Source organism: Chiloscyllium plagiosum, unplaced genomic scaffold (genome assembly GCF_037043375.1).
Source record: "Chiloscyllium plagiosum isolate Xiang-an unplaced genomic scaffold, Cpla_swu_hap1 HiC_scaffold_46, whole genome shotgun sequence".
In the NCBI taxonomy this organism is placed as follows: domain Eukaryota; kingdom Metazoa; phylum Chordata; class Chondrichthyes; order Orectolobiformes; family Hemiscylliidae; genus Chiloscyllium; species Chiloscyllium plagiosum.
The window spans coordinates 16,597,613-16,617,458 of NW_028270184.1; the positions used below are offsets into that span (position 1 = coordinate 16,597,613).

At 43.1% G+C, this 19,846-nt stretch overlaps 1 protein-coding gene across 3 annotated transcripts in view; it reads left to right on the forward strand.

The window, feature by feature from the left end:
* The window catches only part of LOC122543952 (uncharacterized), a 36,791-nt gene that overhangs the window by 9,227 nt on the left and 7,718 nt on the right, over nt 1-19,846 (forward strand). The window contains exon 3 of one of the 3 annotated variants that reach the window (XM_087983799.1): nt 18,185-18,286. The exons of the other annotated variants lie outside the window; for them this stretch is intronic. The gene's annotated coding sequence lies outside the window, so the exon portion shown is untranslated. The remainder of the gene's footprint in view (nt 1-18,184; nt 18,287-19,846) is intronic. 3 annotated transcript variants of the gene reach the window in all.

Here is a 19,846-nt window from a genome sequence, read left to right on the forward strand (position 1 = left end):
ATAAGAATCAAAATATATAGTTAATTGGTGTACCATATCTAACTTCCCCTGTTTGATTGTAAGGGATTTGGTTTTGAAGAAGTAACAAAGAGGATTGATGAGGGCAGAGTGGTAGATGTGATCTATATAGATTTCAGTAAGGCGTTTAATAAGGTTCCCCATGGGAGACTTGTTAGCAAGGTTAGATCTCTTGGAATACAGGGAGAATTAGCCATTTGCATACAGAACTGATTCAAAGATAGAAGACAGTGGGTGGTGGTGGAGGGTTGTTTTTTAGACTGGAGACCTGTGACCAGTGGAGTGCTGCAAGGATCGATGCTGGATTCTCTACTTTTTGTCATTTACACAAATGATTTGGATGTGAGCATAAGAGGTACAGTTGGTAAGTTTGCAGATGACACCAAAATTGGAGGTGTAGTGGACAGCGAAGAGGGTACCTCAGATTGCAACAGGATCTGGACCAGATGGGCCAATGGGCTGAGATGTGGCAGATGGAGTTCAATTCAGATAAATGCGAGGTGCTGCATTTTGGGAAAGCAAATTTTAGCAGGACTTATACACTTAATGGTGAGGTCCTCGGGAGTGTTGCTGAACAAAGAGACCTTGGAGTGCAGGTTCATAGTTCCTTGAAAGTGGAGTCACAGGTAAATCGGATAGTGAAGAAGGCGTTTGGTATGTATTCTTTTATTGGTCAGAGTATTGAGTACAGGAGTTGGGAGGTCATGTTGCGGCTGTACAGGACATTGGTTAGGCCACTGGTGGAATATTGCGTGCAATTCTGGTCTCCTTCCTATTGGAAAGATGTTGTGAAACCTGAAAGGGTTCAGAAAGGATTTACAAGGATGTTGCCAGGGTTGGAGGAATTGAGCTATGGGTTGGCTGAACAGGCTGGGGCTGTTTTCCCTGGAGCGTCGGAGGCTGAGAGGTGACCTTATAGAGGTTTACAAAATCATGAGGGGCATGGATAGGATATATAGACAAAGTCTTTTCTCTGGGGTCGGGGAGTCCAGAACCAGAGGGTATAGGTTTAGGGTGAGAGGGGAAAGATATAAAAGAGACCTAAGGGGCATCTTTTTCACACAGAGGTTGGTACGTATATGGAATGAACTGCCGGAGGAAGTGGTGGAGGCTGGTACAATTGCAACATTGAAGTGGCATTTGGATGGGTATATGAATAGGAAGGGTTTGGAGGGATATGGGCCGGGTGCTGGCAGGTGGGACTAGATTGAGTTGGGATATCTGGTCGGACATGGACGGGTTGGACCGAAGGGTCTGTTTCCATGCTGTACATCTCTGACTCTATTAATTGTCTTTAGCTTCATATACCTTTTGGAGCTCTAACAATTACTTTGCATATTCCCCTTAGGGTTGCTCTTCAACTTTATTTTTCTCTCTGAATTAGTCACACACTTAGCGTGGCGCTCCCTCAGTACTGACCACCTCACAGCGTGGAGATCCCTCAGAGTGTGGTGCTCCCTCAGTTCTAACCCTTTTACAGTGCAGCGCTCCGTCAGTATGGGCTGGGTGCTGGCAGGTGGGACTAGATTGATTTGGGATACCTGGACGGGTTGGACTGAAGGGTCTGTTTCCATGCTGTACATCTCTATGACTCTAGTCCCTTAGTCCTGTTTTGCTGAAATCTGGATTGCTCCCTGTCTTCAGGTCTGCTGCTCTTTTTAACCAATTTGTACCCCCCTTCCTTGGATCCAGTACTATCCCTAATATTCCTTGTTAGCCATGGCAGGGCCTCCTTTTCCATTTTATTTTTGCACAGTTCCCCCATTTGGTCTGTAAATGTTTGTCATCCCTTGAAGCTATGTTCCCCAAGTTATTGTAGATTAGAGTGGTGCTGGAAAAGTACAGCAGGTCAGGCATCATCCGAGGTGCAGGAAAATCAACGTTTCGGGCAAAAGTCCATGTAGCCTGCTTGTATCTCATACCGTCATAATTTTCTTTATTTAAATTTTGACCCCTAGTCTCAGAATCAACTCTGTCACTCTCCATCATTCAGAGTGCTTCACTCTTCCCCAAGGGGAATCACCCAGCTAGATTACCAGTTATTCCCTTCTCATTACACAATTGAAATTTGAAATTAAAGTTGCTGTAGTCCCAGATCATAGGACTGCTCTCTCATTAGAGAGAGATGACTGACTGTGCTTCAACCTGAGGGTTATCATGTCTCAGGTAAAGGGCAAGGTTAAGAATGTGGTGACCTCAGCTGGTACAGGAATTGAACACGTGCTGTTAGTGACACTCTGCATCGCAAACCAATTGAATTAACCATCCCTTGGCCGTTACACAGTATACAGTTGAGTATGGCCTGTACCCTATTTGGATCCTTAATGTATTGGTCCCAAACCATCTCATTGACATTCCAAGAATGCCATCTTGATGACAGAACATGGAACATTACAGTGCAGTACAGGTCTTTCGCCCCTTGATGTTGCATCAACCTGTGGAACCAATCTGAAGCCCATCTAACCCACACTGTTCCATTTTCATCCATATATCTATGCAGTGACCATTTAAATACCCTTAACGTTGGCGAATTTACTACTGTTACAGGCAGTGTGTTCCATGCCCCAACTACTGTCTGAGTAAAGAAAGTACCTCTGACATCTGTCCTATATCTATCGCCCCTCAGTTTAAAGCTATGCCCTCTTGTGCCAGCCATCCCCACCGAGGAAAAACGCTCTCACTGTCCACCCTCTGATTATCTTATGTCTCAATTAAGTTACCTCTTCACCTTCTTTAACAAATACAGCCTCAAGTCTTTCAGCTTTTCCTCATAAGACCTTCCCTCCACACCAGGCAGCATCCGAGTAAATCTCCTCTGAACCCTTTCCAAAGCTTCCACGTCTTTCCTATAATGTGGTGAGCAGAATTGTATGCTGTACTCCAGTCACGGCCGCACCAGAGTTTTGTACAGTTGCAACATGACCTCATGGCTCTGAAACTCAGTCCCTCGACTAGTAAACACTAATGTACCATATATCTTCTTAACAACCCTATCAACCTGGGTGGCAACTTTGAGGGATCTGTGAACATGGACACAGATCTCTCTGCTCATCTACACGACCAAGAATCTTACCAAGAGTATTCTTTATTCCTGTTGCTCCTACCACGGCGAATCACTTCACACATTTCCACATTAAACTCCATCTGCCACACCTCGGCCGGCTCTGCAGCTTATCTATGTCCCTCTGGAACCTGCAACATCATTTGGCACTATCTACAACTCCACCAACCTTAGTGTCATCTACAAATTTACGAACCCATCCTTCTACATCCTCGTCTAGGTCATTTATGAAAATGACAAACAGTTGTAGCCCCAAAACAGATCTTTGAGGTACACCACTAGTAACTGCATTCCAGGATGAACATTTCCTATCAACCATTACCCTCTGTCTTCTTTCAACTAGCCAATTTCTGATTCAAACTGCTAAATCACCCTCAGTCCCATGCCTCCATATTTTGTGCAATATCCTAGCATGGGGAACCTTATCAAATGCTTTACTGAAATCCAAATACACCACATCAACCACTTTACCCTCATCCACCTGTTTGGTCACCTTCTGAAGGAACTCTATAAGGTTTGTGAGGTACGACCAACCCTTCACAAAACTATGACTATCCATAACCAACTTATTCCTTTGTAGATGATTATAAATCCTACCTCTTATAACCTTTTCCAACACTTTACCCACAACCGAAGTAAGGCTCACTGGTCTGTAATTAACAGGGTTGTCTCAACTGCCCTGCTTGAGGTAAAAAACACGGGGACAAGAATTGCTATCCTCCTGTCTCGACCACTTCCTCCCTGTCTGACAGATACATACTTATCAAGGACACGCAGAAAGTGTTTCTTGAGTAATCTCCATATTTCAATTCTGCCTATCACCTGCAGTTTCCTTTCTCATCCTATGCATCCTAAATCTTGCCTAATCACATCATAATTGCCTTTTCTCCAGCTGTAACTCTTGCCCTGCAGTATATACCTATCCCTTTCCATCACTAAAGTAAACATAACCGATTTATGGTCATGATCACCAAAGTGCTCACCTACTTCCAAATCTGACACCTGGCTGGGTTCATTACCAGTAACAAATCTAATGTGGCCTCACCCCTTGTTGGCATGTCTACATACTGTGTCAGGAAACCATCCTGAACACGTTGGACAAAAACTGACTCATCTAAAGTATTCAAACCATAGCATTGGTACTGATTTAATTTGCTCACTGTATATGCAGATGTAAGTGACTGATAATAACCATAAGATCATAAAACATCGGAGCAGAATTAGGCTATTTGGCCCATCTAGTCTGCTTCTCTATTGGGGCATTACAGGGAAGGCAGATGAACTGAGGGCATGGTTAGGAACATGGGACTGGGATATCATAGCGATTACAGAAACATGGCTCAGGGATGGGCAGGACTGGCAGCTTAATGTTCCAGGATACAAATGCTACAGGAAGGATAGAAAGGGAGGCAAGAGAGAAGGGGGTGTGACATTTTTGATAAGGGATAGCATTACAGCTGTGCTGAGGGAGGATATTCCTGGAAATACATCCAGGGAAGTTATTTGGGTGGAACTGAGAAACAAGAAAGGGATGATCACCTTATTGGGATTGTATTATAGACCCCCTAATAGTCAGAGGGAAATTGAGATACAAACTTGTAAGGAGATCTCCGTTATCTGTAAGAATAATAGAGTAGTTATGGTAGGGGATTTTAACTTTCCAAACACCAACTGGGACTGCCATAGTGTTAAAGGTTTAGATGGAGAGGATTTTCTTAAGTGCGTACAAGACAATTTTCTGAGTCAGTATGTGGATGTACCTACTAGAGAAGGTGCAAAAACGTGAGCTATGCTTGGGAAATAAGGCAGGGCAGGTGACTGAGGTGTTAGTGGGGGAGCACTTTGGGGCCAGCAGCCATAATTCTATTCATTTTAAAATAGTGATGGAAAAGGATAGACCAGATCTAAAAGTTGAAGTTCTAATTGGAGAAAGGCCAATTTTGATGGTATTAGGCAAGAACTTTCAAAAGCTGATTGGAGGCAGATGTTCGCAGGTAAAGGGACAGCTGGAAAATGGGAAGCCTTCAGAAATGAGATAACAAGAATCCAGAGAAAGTATATTCCTGTCAGGGTGAAAGGGAAGGCTGGTAGGTATAGGGAATGCTGGATGACTAAAGAAATTGAGGGTTTGGTTAAGAAAAAGAAGGAAGCATATGTCAGGTATAGACAGGACAGATCGAGTGAACCCTTAGAAGAGTATAAAGGAAGTAGGAGTATACTTAAGAGGGAAATCAGGAGGGCAAAACGGTGACATGAGATAGCTTTGGCAAATAGAATTAAGGAGAATCCAAAGGGTTTTTACAAATATATTAAGGACAAACGGGTAACTAGGGAGAGAATAGGGCCCCTCAAAGATCAGCAAGGTGGCCTTTGTGTGGAGCCACAGAAAATGGGGGAGATACTAAATGAATATTTTGCATCAGTATTTACTGTGGAAAAGGATATGGAAGACATAGACTGTAGGGAAAAAGATGGTGACACCTTGCAAAATGTCCAGATTACAGAGGAGGAAGTGCTGGATGTCTTAACAGTGAAAGGTGGATAAATCCCCAGGACTGATCAGGTGTACCCGAGAACTCTGTGGGAAGCTAGAGAAGTTCAAAGTTTGTGCGAAGATTTGTAGCTCGGGTGCTCGTTGTTGTGGTTCTGTTCGCCGAGCTGGAAGTTTTTGTTGCAAACGTTTCGTCCCCTGGCTAGGCGACATCATCAGTGCTTGGGAGCCTCCTGCGAAGCGCTTCTTTGATGTTTCCTCCGGTGTTTATAGTGGTCTGTGCCTGCCGCTTCCGGTTGTCAGTTTCAGCTGTCCGCTGTAGTGGTTGGTATATTGGGTCCAGGTCGATGTGTTTGTTGATGGAGTTAGAACAAACAGTCCTACCACAAATTCAACCCAAACTCTGGGTCAGATATGTCAATGACACGTTTGTAACCATTAAAAACACGGAAATAGAAAAAACACACCGGATCATCAACGCCACACTCACAGGAATCCGATTCACGAGAGAAGAAGAAAAGGATAGCCAACTCCCATTCCTAGACGTGATGGTACAGAGAACACCAGACGGAGAATTCACTACAAGAGTATACAGGAAAGCCACACACACAGACCAAGTCCTAAACTATGAAAGTAACCACCCCAACACACACAAACGAAGCTGCATCAGGACACTATTTAAAAGGGCCACAACACACTGCAGTACACCAGGACTGCAAAAAGAAGAAGAGGAACACCTATACAAGATATTCGCCAAAAACGGATACCCGCGCAACTTCATCAACAGATGCCTAAGAGAAAGACCACGGAACGAGGACATACCACAACCAAAAGGACTAGCCACACTACCATACATCAGGAGCATCTCGGAACTGACTGCCAGACTACTGCGACCCCTAGGACTCATAACGGCACACAAACCAACAGCCACGCTCAGACAACAACTCACCAGAACGACGGACCCGATACCCAACATGAGCAAGACGAATGTAGTGTACAAAATACCATGCAAGGACTGCACTAAACACTATATAGGATAAACAGGAAGACAGCTAACAATCCGCATACATGAACATCAACTAGCCACGAAACGACACGACCAGCTATCCTTAGTAGCCACACACGCAGACAACAAGCAACATGAATTCGACTGGGACAACACTACTATCATAGGGCAAGCCAGACAGAGAACAGCCAGGGAATTCCTGGGGCATGGCATTCATCCACAAACTCCATCAACAAACACATCGACCTGGACCCAATATACCAACCACTACAGCGGACAGCTGAAACTGACAACCGGAAGCAGCAGGAACAGACCACTATAAACACCGGAGGAAACATCAAAGAAGCGCTTCGCAGGAGGCTCCCAAGCACTGATGATGTCGCCTAGCCAGGGGACGAAACGTTTGCAACAAAAACTTCTTCCAGCTCGGCGAACAGAACCACAACAGCTAGAGAAGTGATTGCTGCGCCTCTTGCTGAGATATTTGTATCATCGATAGTCACATGCGAGGTGCCGGAAGACTGGAGGTTGGCAAACGTGGTGCCACTGTTCAAGAAGGGCATTTACACAAATGATTTGGATGTGAGCATAAGAGGTACAGTTAATAAGTTTGCAGATGACACCAAAATTGGAGGTGTAGTGGACAGCGAAGAGGGTTACCTCAGATTACAACAGGATCTGGACCAGATGGGCCAATGGGCTGAGAAGTGGCAGATGGGGTTTAATTCAGATAAATGTGTGGTGCTGCATTTTGGGAAAGCAAATCTTAGCAGGACTTCTACACTTAATGGTAAGGTCCTAGGGAGTGTTGCTGAACAAAGAGACCTTGGAGTCAGGTTCATAGCTCCTTGAAATTGGAGTCGCAGGTTGATAGAACAGTGAAGATGTTTGGTATGCATTCCTTTATTGGTCAATGTATTGAGTACAGGAGTTGGGAGGTCATTATTGCAGCTGTACAGGACATTGGTTAGGCCACTGTTGGAATAATGCATGCAATTCTGGTCTCCTTCCTATCGGAAAGATGTTGTGAAACTCGAAAGGATTCAGAAAAGATGTACAAGGATGTTGCCAGGTTTGGAGGATTTGAACTATAGGGAGAGGCTGAACAGGCTGGGGCTGTTTTCCCTGGAGCGTCGGAGACTGTGGGGTGACCTTATAGAGATTTACAAGATTATGAGGGGCATGGATAGGATAAATAGACAAAGTCTTTTCCCTGGGGCCGTGGAGTCCAGAACTAGAGGGCATAGGTTTAGGGTGAGAGGAGATATATATGAAAGAGACCTAAGTGGCAACTTTTTCACGCAGAGAGTGGTACGTGTATGGAATGAGCTGCCAGAAGGTGTGGTGGAGGCTGGTACAATTGCAACATTTAAGAGGCATTTGGATGGGTATATGAATAGGAAGGGTTTGGAGGGATACGGGCCGGGTGCTGGCAGGTGGGACTAGATTGGGTTGGGATATCTGGTGGGCATGGACAGCTTGGACCGAAGGGTCTGTTTCCATGCTTTAGATCTCTATGATTCTATGATTGTGACTTATATGCTTCTCAACCCTGTTCTCCTGCCTTCTCCCATAACCACTCAGCTCCTCACTACTCAAGAATCTCTCCATCTCTGTCGTAAATACATTCACAGACTTGGCGTCCACAACCCTCTACGGCAACAAGTTCCACAGAATCGCCATCCTCTGGCTGAAGATATTCCTCCTCATCTCAGTTCAAAAGGGCCATCCTTCACTCTGAGGCTGTGCCATTAAGTTCTAGTATCGCGTACTAGTTAAAACATCTTCCCCACAGTGACTGTATCCAGGCCTCTCAGTATTCTGTAAATTTCAATCACACAGAGTCATCGAGTCAGACAGCACAGAAAACGATTGCTTGTTCCAACCATGTTCTACACCTCAAGTACTTCCACCTGCATGCATTTGGCTCATTTCTCTCTAAACTTTTCCTATTCATGTACTTATCCAGATGTCTTTTAAAAGTTGTAACTGTATCCGCATTCAGTGCTTTGTTTCACGTGTGGAATGAAATTCCAGACAATCCGTGTGAAGAAAAGAAACTTGCCCTTCATGTCTTTTTTAAAATTTTCCTTGTCTTACCTGTTACAACACGGGGTAAACTCTCCTTAATTTTAAAAACGCCAACACAGAAAAGATTTATCCCGTGCAGTAATCTGTGCAAATTCAAGAGGCCAAGAATTATTTGAAGTAAAAATTAGCAACTTTATTTCTTCAAGTATAACAGAGATTAATTAACTAAACTATTTACAACTCCATCCTCTGATCGTTTACCTTTCCCTTCCACGATACTAGTCTGATAAAACTCCCAATTAAGATTTACAAAAACCAAACTTCTTATCTCAAAACAAGGTAGCTTTTGGTTCTTTTATTTGGATCTTTCTGTGTCTTTTCTTCTTGGGGATTCTGCTTCACAGCTCACTGATCGATAACGATACTTTTAAGAGAGGTATTTTTCAGGTAGTCTTTTTACATGCTGGTAGCTTAGCAGTTCTCTTAACTGTTCAATTTTCCGTAGTCTTAAACTCCCAAAGCATCAGATTGTGTTATTGGCTTTTAAGATTGTCAATATACTCAATTCAAACTTGATTGGAGTTTGGTATTTTTCAGGGTATAATTTAAATTGATTGGCGTAATTCGAATTTCTTTTATCACTTCCAGGAAACCAGCTAATTTAGCTTTAGACCAAGTGTTACATTGTTATCTTATTGAGAACACTTGGTGCTGTCAGGTAGCTCTACCAACTTTTAACTCTCTTAAAAGTACAGTACACCCACATCTTCATAACACCTCCCCCCCACCTTAAGAAAATAATGAAAAGATGGCTTAGGTTTTGTTTCTCTCTACTTTTAAGCACATTTCCCTAAAATACAGATAACTTTAATATAAGTTCACCTTAACCACTTCCCATATATGTGTGTCGATGTGTATACATTAAATAAAAGACAAATCTCATCTAAACTCTCTCAGTTAAATCTGCGATAACGTGTCTGTGATTACATTCTTCCGACCGCAACATGTATGATTTTAAAATTTAAAGTCTGTACCATAAGACTCCAATGAAATAGTCTCATATTCTTGTCATTAAAGCATCTAAAAATGCAAACAGATTGTGATCTGTGCATACAACCATCTCCAACACGTTTTTAGTGACAAACACATTAAAATGTTATAAGGCCAGTACCAAACTCAGTAGTTCCTTTTTGGTTGTTGAGTATTTCCCCGGTGGATGTTGATCCTCTTCGAAAAGTAACCAACTGGCAGTTCAATCCCATCTTCATCTTCCTGTAGAAACTCATATGTCACGAGCATCAATAGTGACTCTAAAAGGTTTTGAAAAGTTTGATGTAGCTGAAACTGGTTTGATGGTTAATATGGCTTTCAAATGGTTGAATGCCTCCTGGCATTGTTCTGTCCACCGAAACTTTGTGTTCTTCTTCAGCAGATCAGTTAGTGCTGCCACTACACTGCTGAAGTTTGGAACAAACATCTGATAGAATCCACTGAGTCCTAAAAATCAAAGCACCTCTTTCTTCGTGGTTGGCTGTGGAAACTCCTCGATGGCCTTTGTCTTTGGGGGTCATCCCTCCATGACCGATGTTGTGTCCCAAGTACATCACCTCCGCTTTTGCGAGTTCATTTTATTTAAGTTTATCACCAGTTTTGCTTCTTGTAGTTGTTCAAAGAGCTCTGCCAACAGTACCACGTGATCTTTCCAGGACTTACTGAAGATCGCTACATTGTCCAAATAGACCGCACAGTTTGTTAACCCAGCCACAACTCTGTTCATGAATCTTTGGAATGTGGCAGGTGTGTTCTTCATTCCAAAGGGCATCACTGATATAGCCCATTTGGGGTTACAAACGCAGAAATGTCATTCGACATCTCTGATAAAGATAGCTGCCAGTACCCATGCATTAAGTCCAACTTGGTGATGTAACTGGCTTGTCTGACTTTCTCAATGCAGTCCTTCAATCTAGCAATTGGTAATGAGTCCAATTTTGTAACGGCGTTGACCTTCCGATAATCCATGCAGAATCGTTGAGTCCCATCCGGTTTGGGAGCTAAGACGATCAGTGAACTCCGCTCGCTCTGGCTTGGTTCGATGATGTCCTCATTGAGCATGTCCTCCAACCCCATCTGGACCTGTCTGGATTTGAAAGGATTAAGCCAAGAGCGATGTTGTTTTATTGGAGCAGTATTATGTACAGCATGTACTACAGCATTAGTCCTCCCCATCTGATTCTTACATATGTCCTTATACTGCAGTAATAAATCTTTCAACTGCATTCCAAGACAGACAGACAGCCTACTAACCCCTCCCACTCCTCAAGGACTTCTTCATTTTTTAATCTGTTTTGAGGCGTATCAAAATCCACATCATCTGGATTTGATTCCTTACTTTGTGGGGCAGTAAATAACCTGTTCCTCCAGTGCTTTCTCTCTAGTATAATACAGTTTCAATATGTTCACATGACATACTCATTACCTTTTTTTTCTGTCTGGCATCTTTACTAGATAGTTCACCTTACTCAACTTTTTCTCAATTTGATAGGGACCACTAAACCTGGTTTTGAAGGGATCTCCTATCACTGGTAACTGTACTAAGACATCATCTCCTTGGGAAAACGTCAGAATCTCAGAGCTTTTATCTGCCGCCTGCTTCATTCTACACTGTGCCCTCTTTAGGTGCTGTTTAGCTAACTAACCTACTCAATTTAGTCTCTCCCTCACCTCCAATACATAATATAAGTGTGAGATCTCTGACTTTGGTCCAGTCAATTTTTCTTTAATTAATTTCAAGGGGCCTCGCACTTCGTGACCGAGTATAACTCAAAGGGAGTGAACTGAGTAGATTCGTTTGGGTCATCTCTAATGGCAAACAGTATAAATGGGATACCTTGATCCCAATCATTCGGGTAACCCTGACAGTATATTCTCAACATGGTCTTCAAGGTGTGATCCCACCTATCTAAAGCTCCCTGGGATTCAGGATGATATGCACTGGATTTAGAGCGCTGTATACCAAAACTATCTATAACCTCAAACAGCTTAGCAGTAAAATTTGACCCTTGGTCTGGTTGAATCTCTCTCTGTAACCCATACCGTGTGAAGAAAGCTACTAACTCCTCTTCTTGCCTTTATACTCCGTAATGAAACAGCCTCCAGAAATCTGTTACACACATCCATTATGGTTAACAAATATTGGTTCCCATTTTTAGTTCTCGGAAGGAGACCTACACGATCAATTATAACCCATGTGAAAAGTACTTCAAATGCAGGAATCAGCAACCAAGGTGCTGGTTTTATTACCGCCATGGCTTGCCTACCATTTTGGCATGTATGACACACATGGCAAAAGTTAACCACATCCTTGTGCATTCCAGGCCAATAAAAATGTTTTTGTACCTTAGCGTGAGTCTTTCGTACCCCTGGGTGTCCTCCTGCAGGTAGTTCATGTGCTACTCATAACACATCTGGTGCACTAAGGCCCATTTCTCCTCTGCAGTGGTCTCCATTTCTGCCTTGGGATTCTACCAGAATATTCTCTGCCTCCTTTTCAGAATACACATCCACATATATATGTTTTATCGTCTTGTCTTGCTGTTGCAAGTCTCTTAACTTATCAGAAGTAAACACTTCTGACTGACCTCTGCCTGTTCAGGTCTTTTTTACACCATTATGTCAAACAGCATATCTGCTAACTGAACCTCAACTCCTTCATCTTTCTCTTTACTTTTCACTTTGTGCTGTGACTTATGATTGTGGGATCTGGATACTACACAGTCTGGGAAAATATCAGGATATTTCTGTTTTAACTCCTCAGTTTCTTGGACTTCTCCACGAGATGGGGTGTCACTACCACCTTGGATCCTGCCAAATCATTCGCAAGAACAAACTAAATTCCTGAAACTGACACTCTGTCACTCACCCCCACTGTAACTTCCCCAGTCTTGAGTTTGCACTCCAACCTCATTTTACATAGGGGAATGCTAAATGTCTGTCCATCTCTCCCACACCACTCTCCCCTACATCAAAGACATCTTGGAAATGACTGCCAGACTACTCAGACCCCTTGGCATCATGGTAGCCCACAAAACCACCTACACAGTAAAACAGCAGGTAATGAACTTGAAAGACCCTATACAGACAACAAGCAAAACTAATGTCATTCACAAAATACCATGCAAGAAATATAACAAACACTACATTGGACAAACAGGCAGAAAACTAGCCACCAGGATTCATGAACATCAACTAGCTACAAAACGACATGACACTCTCTCAGTATTCTTACGTACAAATAAGGAAGGACACCACTTTTACTGGGACAACACATCCATCCCATGGCAAACCAAACACAGACACTCACGAGAATTCCTAGAAGCGTGGTATTCTAACCAGAACTCTATCAACAAACACATCAAGTGAGACCCCATCTATTACCCCCTGAGAAAAAGAACAGGAAATGACATCACCAACCTAAAGAAACCAAAACATATAAATAGAAAGCAAGAATTATCAGTAGTGCTCTGCCTGGAGGTCCACTGAAGATATTACCTCGTAGGCTGACAAAACTTCTGGAAATGAACCTTCCAGCTCAACGAGCAAACCTACATCCAGAACCTCAACCTGAGCTACAAATCTTTTCAAAACTCGCTAGGATCTATCCCACAAATTACCACACTCTCGGGTAACAGACCAGAGAGCGTACATGTTTGCTCGTCCCTATTAGTGATTGGCTAGATCCTGTATCTCTTAAAATTATAACTTCTTGTCCTTCTTCCCCTGTTCTTTCTGAGTAAACTTTACCCACAGTGACGAATTCTTTGTCGAGATCAGGTACTAACTCCATACCCAGCCCCTGACTAGGCTGTGCATCCTCCTACAGCTCCTCGGTTCTTCTTAGGGTCTTCTTTACTATCTTCACTAATGCCACTGGCTTAGCTTCTTTTACCACACCTTTTCCCACAGCTCCTTTCTTTAACAACCAGCACTGTGACTTTATGTGCCCTACTTTACCACAGTGGAAACACCTGAGGCCTTTCACCACCTTTCCACCCTCTTGGACTTCTTTTTTATCCTGTGGTAAATTCTTACCAGTGTTCTCTACTCTTGGTTTAGTAGTGTAGAATCTCCCCTTCTCCCAACTTCTATCCTTAAGAGGACGAAATTCTGGCTGGAAGCTTGTATTAGGCACCAACATGTACTCATCTGCTAATCCTGCTGCCCTTCTCAATTCTTGAACCTTCTGTTCCTCCACATGAATTCTTACCATCTCTGGAAGTGAGCTTTTAAACTCCTCCAGCAGAATAATCTCTCGTCAATCCTCAAAGGTCTTATCTATTTTCAAAGCACGATCAAAATGATTGTTTAGTTCTTTCGAACTCAACATAAATCTGACCTGGTTCCTCCTTTGTGTTTCTGAATCGCTGTCTGTATGCTTCTGGTACCAATTCATAAGCACTTAAAATAGCCTGTTTCACCTCTATGTAATCTCTTGACACCTCATCTGACAGTGCGGCAAATACCTCAGTAGCTCTGCCGATCAATTTAGTCTGAACTAGCATTACCCATAAATCCTCGGACCACTCCATCTGCCGAAGTAATTTTCAATGAAATAAAGAAGGCTTCAACATCTTTCTCTTAAAATGTGCCAGAGTTTTGACATATTTGTAGTTGTCGCTACCTTCTTTTAAAATCTCCATCCTGTTAACTTGACTTTGCTGACTAAGTCGCAACTTCTCAAGGTCAAATTCCCCCCCCTCCGCCCCCTAACCCCTCCCCTCTTTGCTCAGCTAAGAAACTTCTCTCTTCCTCTCTGTCTTAGTTATCTTGTAACTCCATTTTTCTCAATTGTAATTTAAGCTTTTCTGCCTCTGCTGCACTTGTCTGTTTCTCTGATAGACTTAAGTATTTGAGTAATTGTCTTCCAATTTCAGCTTTCCTTGTGTTCTTTGTTAAACCCAAATCTAATTTCTTTGCTAATTATAAAAGTATGGCCTTTTTCTTTCTTTCAAAACTTTTCTTGGCAAATTTGAGAATCAAATTCAAATCCCAAAACTCTTTAGCCATTTTAAGAGCCAGATAGAACATAGAACATAGAACAATACAGCACAGAACAGGCCCTTCGGCCCACGATGTTGTGCCGAACATTTGTCCTAGCTTAAGCACCTATCCAAGTACCTATCCAATTGCCGCTTAAAGGTCACCAATGATTCTGACTCTGCCACTCCCACAGGCAGCGCATTCCATTCCCCCACCACTCTCTGGGTAAAGAACCTACTCCTGACATTCCCCCTATACCTTCCACTCTTCACCTTAAATTTGTACCCGGGGAAAAAGTCTCTGACTGTCTACTCTATCTATTCCCCTGATCATCTTATAAACCTCTATCAAGTCACCCCTCATCCTTCGCCGTTCCAATGAGAAAAGGCCTAGCACTCTCAACCTATCCTCATACGACCTATTCTCCATTCTAGGCAACATCCTGATAAATCTCCTCTGCACCCTCTCCAAAGCTTCCACATCATTCCTAAAATGAGGTGACCAGAACTGCACACCCTACTCCAAATGTGGCCTAATCAAGGTCCTGTACAGCTGCAACATCACCTCACGACTCTTGAATTCAATCCCTCTGCTAATGAACTCTGATACACCGTAGGCCTTCTTACAAGCTCTATCCACCTGAGTGGCAACTTTCAAAGATCTATGAACATAGACCCCAAGATCCCTCTGTTCCTCTACCTCACTAAGAACCCTATCGTTAACCCTGTATTCCGCATTCTTATTTGTCCTTCCAAAATAGACAACCTCACACTTGACAGGGTTGAACTCCATCTGCCACTCCTCAGCCCAGCTCTGCATCATATCTAAGTCCCTTTGCAGCCGACAACAGCCCTCCTCACTATCCACAACTCCACCAATCTTCGTATCGTCTGAAAATTTACTGACCCACCCTTCGACTCCCTCTTCCAAGTCATTAATAAAAATCATCTGTCACTTTTAATGTAATCAAGCACTCGTCACTGAAATTAAACAAATTGTTTTATTTAAAGGTCTCGGACACTAACTTGCAAGTGTTTAAATCTGCTGGGATTTTTTTGTACCCCCAGATCTATTCAAATCTGTCTAAACCAGTTCACGGACCCGGGCACCCAAAATGTTAGGACATGGGGTAAACTCTCCCTAATTTAAAACCAGCAAACAGAAAAGATTTATCCTGTGCAGTAATCTGTGAAAATTCAAGAGGCCAAGAATTATTTGAAGTAAAAATTAGCAACTTTATTTCTTACAGTATAACAGAGAATAATTAATTAATAACTATTTACAACACCGTCCTCTAACCTATCATTTACCTTCCCATCCACAATACTAGTTCGATAAAACACCCAATTAAGATTTACAAAAACAATTTTGTATGTCAAAATCAGGCAGCTTTCGGTTCTTCTATTTGGATCTTCCTGCGTTGTCTTTTCTTCTTAGGGATTTGGCTTCACGGGCTACTGATCGATAACTGTACTTTTTAAGATAGCTATTTTTTAGGCAGCCTTTTTGCATGCTGGTAGCTTGACAGTTCTCCTCTCTACTGTTCAATTTCCCCCGGTCTTATGCTCTCAAAGCATCGGATTTTTTTTTTAGATTAGATTAGATTACATACAGTGTGGAAACAGGCCCTTTGGCCCAACAAGTCCACACCGCCCCGCCGAAGCGCAACCCACCCATACATTTACCCCTTACCTAACACTACGGGCAATTTAGCATGGCCAATTCACCTGACCTGCACATCTTTGGACTGTGGGAGGAAACCGGAGCACCCGGAGGAAACCCACGCAGACACAGGGAGAACGTGCAAACTCCACACAGTCAGTCGCCTGAGGCGGGAATTGAACCCGGGTCTCTGGCGCTGTGAGGCAGCAGTGCTAGCAGTGCTAACCACTGTGCCACCGTGCCGCCCACAAATGTGTCATTTGCTTTTAAAATTGTCAATTTACCCCATTCAAACCTGATTAGAATTTGGTATTTTTTGGTGTATAATTTAAACTGATTGGCCAAATTCAAATCTGTTTTGTCGTTTCCAGGCAACCAGCTAATTTAGCTTTAGACCATGTGTTACATTGTTATCTTACTGAGAACACTTGGTGCTGTCAGGTACCTCTACCCACTTTTAAATCTCTTAAAGGTACAATACATCTATATTTTCATGATACACCTTTAAAAATATGTCCCCGACTCTTGAAATTCCTCACCCTAGGGAAAGTTCACTTGCAATTGACCTTATCCATACCCCTCAGGATTTTATAAAGATCTATATGGTCACCCCTCAATCTCCTCTGCTCCTATGGAAGATTTCCGAACTTATCCAGCCTTTTCTTATAACTCAGTCCCTTCATTCCGAGCAACATCCTGATAAATCCTCTGCTGATGTAATCAGAGTGCATAAGTGCTCATTCCCGGGATGTAACAAGATGTATACAAAAAGCAACCATTTAAAGGCCCACTACAGGTGCCACACAGGGGAGAAACCTTACTCATGCACTTGGCCAGATTGTGGATGGCGATTTTCTCATTCAGATGAGTTATCCAGACACAAACGATCCCATTCTGGAGTGAAGCCATACCACATCTGTGAGAAGAAATTAGCCCGCAGCGATCACTTATCCAAACATGTGAAAGTACATCGGGGACTAAGAAATGGCAGAATAACTAGAACAGCCAGTTAACATTTGACTGTTTGTCTCCTTTTATCGGAAAGTATACCCGAGCCATTGAACTGTAAATGGAATGTACAGAAGATATCACAGTTATTAATAGGTGTCCATAGTCTTTGAATATGGTTGGAAATGGGTTTTAACACTCTTAGTTTGAAAAGTTATTTCTCGAAGTAACAAATGAATTGCATTTCTAATGTAAATTTTACTCATCCTCACTTCAAGATTTCAGAAAGGTTGGTTGGTTCATATTTATCGTTGTAGTATAGACTCTTTGGGCTGATGAGATATCAGTGTAGAGGAATTAGTGTCAAGGACTTCATAGGTAAATATAATATTGAATTGATGAGATATAGATGGGAGACTTGAGAATTTCTTTACGCAACAAGTTGTTTATAATTTGGAATTCCTGAAAAGATGTAGGTTCACGTAGCTTTTGGAAAAAGAAAGGGTTGAATGAGTATCTGAAGAAGTATATAAAATTCTTTTTAAAAGAAAAGATAAAAGGGGTGGCAGGTGGCTCTGTAGTTAGCACTGCTGCTTCACAGCACCAGGGACCCGGGTTCGATTCCAGCCTCAGGCGACTGTCTGTGTGAAGTTTGCACGTTCTCCCTGTGTCTGCGTGGGTTTCCTCTGGGTGCTCCGGATTCCTCCCACAGTCCAAAGATGTGCAGGTCAGGTGAATTGGCCATGCTAAATTGTCCATAGTGTTAGGTGCATTAGTCAGAGGGAAATGGGTCTGGGTGGGTTACTCTTCGGAGGGTCAGTGTGGGCTTGTTGGGCCGAAAGGCCTTTTTCCACACTGTAGGGAATCGCATCTAAAAAATCTAAATCTCTTCTGAACTCTCTGCAGCTTAATAATATCCTTCCAATAACAGGGTGATTAGAACTGGATGCAGTACTCCAGATAAGGCCTCACCAACATCCTTGTCAACCTCAACATAACAACCCAGTTCCAACACACAAGGTCTGAACAATAAAGTTAACTATACTAAAAGCCTCCTTAACCACACTGTTTACATGTGATGCAGACATCAAAGAATTAGATAATTGAAACCGAAAGCCTCTCTGTTCTACAGACTACCCAAGACCCTACTTTTAATTGTATAAGTTCTACCTCCCTTGAGGAGGGCAAGATATTCTCGGTGGTGGGGTCCAGTTGGAGTTGGCGGAAGTCTTTAAGGATGATGTGTTGTATGCACCACCTCCCACCCAGTATCCTGCAAGAACTCCATCCCATTCTCTGAATTCCTCCGCCCCCGATGCTTCTGTTCGGACGAGAAGGCATTCCACTTGCGAGCTATTTTGAACAAGATGCGTTTCCTCCCTCTGTTATCCAGTCAGCCCTCCACCGGAGCATCTCCATTCTCCATTCCACTGCTCTAAACACTCCCCAAGGCAATAAAGACAGGGTCCCCCTTGTCCTCATCTACCACCCCCTTTCTCCGCATCCAACTCATCATCCTTAAAGACATCCACCAACTCTAACTAGACCCCCACCACCAAGAGCATCTTCCTGTCGCCATCCCTCTCTGCCTTCCGCAAGGACCGTTCCTTTTTACAGTCCTTTTGCGCAACCGGAAAAGATGCAACGTCTGGATAAATGCGAGGTGATGCATTTTGGAAGGTCGAATTTGAAAGCTGAGTACAGGATTAAGGATAGGATTTTGGCAGTGTGGAGGAACAGAAAGATCTTGGTGTGCAGGTACATAGATCCCTTAAAATGGCCACCCAATTGGACAGGGTTGATAAGAAAGCATATGGTGTTTTGGCTTTCATTAACAGAGGTATTGAGTTTAAGAGTCATGAGACCTTGTTGCAGCCCTATAAAACTTTGGTTAGACCGCACTTGGAATACTGCGACCAGTTCTGGTCGCCCTATTATAGGAAAGATGTGGATGCTTTGGAGTGGGTTCAGAGGAGGTTTACCAGGATGCTGCCTGGGCTGGAGGGCTTATCTTATGAAGAAAGGTTGACTGAGCTTGGACTTTTTTCATTGGAGAAAAGGAGGTAATTGAGGTATGCAAGGTAATGAGAGGCATAGATAGAGTCGAAAGCCAGAGACTATTTCCCAGGGCAGAAATGGCTAACACGAGGGGTCATAGTTTAAGCTGGTTGGAGGAAAGTATAGAGGAGATGTCAGAGGCGGGTTCTTTACACAGAGAGTTGTGAGAGCATGGAATGCGTTGCCAGCAGAGTTATGGAAGCAAGGTCATTGGGGACATTTAAGAGACTGCTGGACATGCATATGGTCACAGAAATTTGAGGGTGCATACATGAGGATCAGTGGTCGGCACAACATCGTGGGCTGAAGGGCCTATTCTGTGCTGTACTGTTCTATGTTCTATGTCTGCTGGTACACCACCTCTCTCACCTCCATCCAGTGCCTCTATTCCTGGTGAACGGCTTTTGCCCAAAACGTCGATTTTCCTACTCCTCGGATGCTGCCTGACCTGCTGTTCCTTAGTGGGCTCTACCACAATCTGCTCCGAAAACATTCCACATTCCACAAATTCTTTTTTCTTGATCTGCTGCAAACC